Raw genomic sequence first — 3,696 nt, 5'->3', positions numbered from 1 at the left:
TTCCAGGCCAGCTTGGATATATAGTGAGTTCAAGGCCAGCCTGGAATACATAGCAAGACCCTGTCTCAAAAAAAAAAAAAAAAAAAAAAAAAAAAAAGATTTGAAGGAGTTTTTCATAGTTCAAAGCACTATAGTTAGTATGCTAATCAATAATCAAACTCCCAAACCAGAGAGATAGCTCAGCAGTTTAAGCGCCAGAAAGCAAACTATTTTGTGGGCCCTTATTACATAAAAACATTTTCGGGCGGTGCCTTCTGTTCGCAGTGAGCAGTTAGTGAGAAGTTAGAGAAGTGGACCCCATGTCTTCTTCGGCCACACAGAAGTTGCACCTCCCCAGTTTCTATCTCCAGCCAAGAGCTCACCCTGTTGCTCAGGACCCTTCTCGTGTATATGTGGCGAACGTGTCTACCTTTGCCTGCCCCACCCCAGCCCATGTGAGGTCCCTTACTCGGGAGGCCCAGCTCCAGGCTCGCTGCCCTCCGCACCGCTCAAACGCTCCCTCCAGGAGTCGCTGTTGGCAGACTGCGCAGCCCACGCCTCCTGCCCTGAGTCGGCTTCCTACTCCCCTGCGCTGCGGGCGCAACCCTCAGTCTTCCTCTCCAGATCCCAAACCACTTGTGTCTCTAGCAGCCTCTTCGTAAGACTCCCCGCATGCAGTCCTCACACGTATTCTCGTCACATTGATATTTCTCCCCACAAGTTGCTGTGTTTCCCAGGAACAAGTCTTCCAGGCCCCCCTCCCACAGTGCACAGCGATCCAGCCCTGCAGCTCTGGAGTCTCCAGCACACTACTGTTTCGGTGTCTTTACACTTGTGGTCACCGCTTTGCCTCCCCACTCTGCCTGAGAAACTTCTGTTAATCTTGCTGCGCCAACTCAAGGGCCCCATTCTCTGAGCATGCCAGCGCCCCCTGGCTTCCAGAGCACTTATCTGCACCTTTCGGACTGCACTCACCTCTTTTGATGAGTTTTCCTGTCCGTTTTCTCTCCAGGACTTTAGGGCCAGCACCAAATCAGAAATGCCACCTGTGCCGGGCCAGGCCGACCTTCCCCTGAGGACAATACATTATGCATCGGCTTCCCGCTGAGTACACAGAGGTCAGAGGAGCAAGGAGTGGAGCGAGCAGAGACGAGTTCCCAAGTTCAAACCTCTCAGCGATGTCCAACCCTAATACCTGGGGACAAGAACCACATCCCCCTATGGCGTTCTAATATATATATATATATATATATATATATATATATATATATATATATATATATATATATCCAGATTCTATAATCATCAACCTTTGACACTGTAGTTTCATTTGTACTATTTTTTTCTGAAGTATTTTTTAAACAAATTCCAGTGAACCCATCATTTTCTCCCTACAGATTTCAGCCTTCATATCTAAGATATAGGAACAGTTTCTTCCATAATCACAATGTCATACCTAACAAAATGAACAATTCCACAGAATGATGAAGCGCCTCCAGGAGTTTCAAAGTGTCTGCTTGTATTGATTTGTTCGAGTCAGGACCCAAATATAGTGACAGTGCATTGGGTTGAATGCTCTCGTAAAAAATCAGTTTCCCTTCCTCCATCTTTATAGGTTCATGTTAGTGATTTGTGGAGTAAACATAGTCCTAAAGGAAGTCTTCTGTTTACTTCCTCGTAGTGTCATTCAATTTTTTCTTTTTTTTTTTTCTTTTCTTTTTTTTTTTTTTTTGTATTTTAGGGAAGCGTCTACAGGGTGTTCAGGGTCTCACTACTAGATTGGACTAGCAGTGATGCACCTGTTTACAGCCTTGGAAGAGCTGGGATTACAGGTGCACGCCACCACACCCAATCTCAGTTGCTGTCTCAGCAACACCTCCGGGGCGGGGCCAGCATGTCAGGCTCGGGGATCGAACCTGCGGCCCCTGTACCTGCTTGCAGGTGCTTTAATCCACTGAGCTATTTGACCAGCCCTTGCTGTATTTCTAAGTTATCTCATCTGAAAGTACATAGCATCAAGTTGCCCACACCTAGTGATGCAGAGCAACAGGTGTATTCATGGAATGACAACTTGTCCCTTCCACCATCAGGTTCTTCGCATCAGTCTTTTGCCTTCTGGGTCCATCCTTTGATTTCTACATAAATCAATTCCAAAACTCTTTCTACAGTGATACATTTCATTATCTTGTGTCTTTTGTTTGTTTTTCTTTTTTGAGACAGTTCTCACTATATAGTTCAGGCTGGTCTTAAACTCACCATGTAGCCCAGGGTGGCCTCAAATGTATGGTGAACCTCCTGCCTCTGAAGTGTTGAGATTACAGGCTGCACCAACACACCTGGAACAATGAAGCATTTTGGGTTTTTTTGATACTGGAAATCACACTCAAGACCTTGCAATTGCCAGGCAGGTGAGGTGCCGCTGAACTATATACCTAGAACAATGAAGTATTTTAAATGAGAAGCTCAAAGCTGCAAATTTTTTCCACATTTTTTAGTTCATATTGGTTGCACAGATTAATGGGTTTCATTTTGGCAGATTTGCACATGCATGTAACATGCTTTGATCATTTCCCACCCTCCTTGACCTCCCCTCCTCCCACTTCACATTTTTTGTGGGTTTCAATGTGAACAACGTGCTTTGATCTTATTCATGCTCCCTAATACCTGCCATTACACCCGCTCCCTTTCTTCCCTTCCTCCTGTATAATGATTGTCTCCCTTCTACCTTCTTGTCACCTTTTTTAGATTCCACATATTAGGGAGGACATGTGCTACTTGTTTTTTTAAGTGTGGCTTATTTTGCTCGACATGATCATCAGATTCATTCATTTTTCTGCAAATGACAACATTTAATTCATTTTTGAGGCTGAATAATACTCAAGTGTGTATATCACATTTTCTTTATTCATTCAACTGTTGATGGGCATCTGGGTTGATTCCATATCTTTGCTATTGTATTTTGTGCTTTGATAAACTCGGGTATGCAAATATTGCTATGATATGCTAATTTTAATCCCTTAGGTACATATCAAGGAGTTGTACAGCTGGATCAAATGGTGGTTCCAATGAACCTCAATATTGATTTCCATAGTGGCTGCATTAATTTATATTACCACAAACAAGCCAGGGATGTAGCTCAGTGGCAGGAGTGCCTGCCTGGCAAGTGCAAAGTCCCCGGTACCACAAACAAACAAAAACCATTACCACCAACAGTGTAAATGGATTCCCTTGTCCCTACATTTTTGTCAGCATTTATTATTTTTTGTATTTTTCATTATAATGACTAGAGTTGTGACTAGAGTAACATAGAATCTCAGTATGGTTTTAATTTGAGTTTCCCTAATAGCTAAAGACATTAAATGTCACTTTTAATCGAAAGGAAAAAAATCTGACACAATCTCAGGTGCTGGGTTCATCAAAAAAAAGGAGGGAATCAGGATGAAGACCTCTAGGAGAAAGATGAAAGAACAGCTCAGGGTGCAGCTCAGTGGTAGACTACTCCCCCAGAATGCACAAGGAGGGACCCCCAGCAGAGAAAGAGAGAGAGAGAGAGAGAGAGAGAGAGAGAGAGAGACAGAGACAGAGACAGAGACAGACAGAGACAGAGAGAAGAGACAGAGAGACAGAGACAGACAGACAGACAGACAGACAGACAGACACACACACACACACACACACACACACACACACACAGACCCAGGGAGCTCCTCCTGAGTA

This window comes from Octodon degus, unplaced genomic scaffold (assembly GCF_000260255.1).
Source record: "Octodon degus isolate 3935 unplaced genomic scaffold, OctDeg1.0 scaffold00045, whole genome shotgun sequence".
Taxonomy (NCBI): Eukaryota; Metazoa; Chordata; class Mammalia; order Rodentia; family Octodontidae; genus Octodon; species Octodon degus.
Note: the sequence above shows the minus strand (reverse complement) of the source record.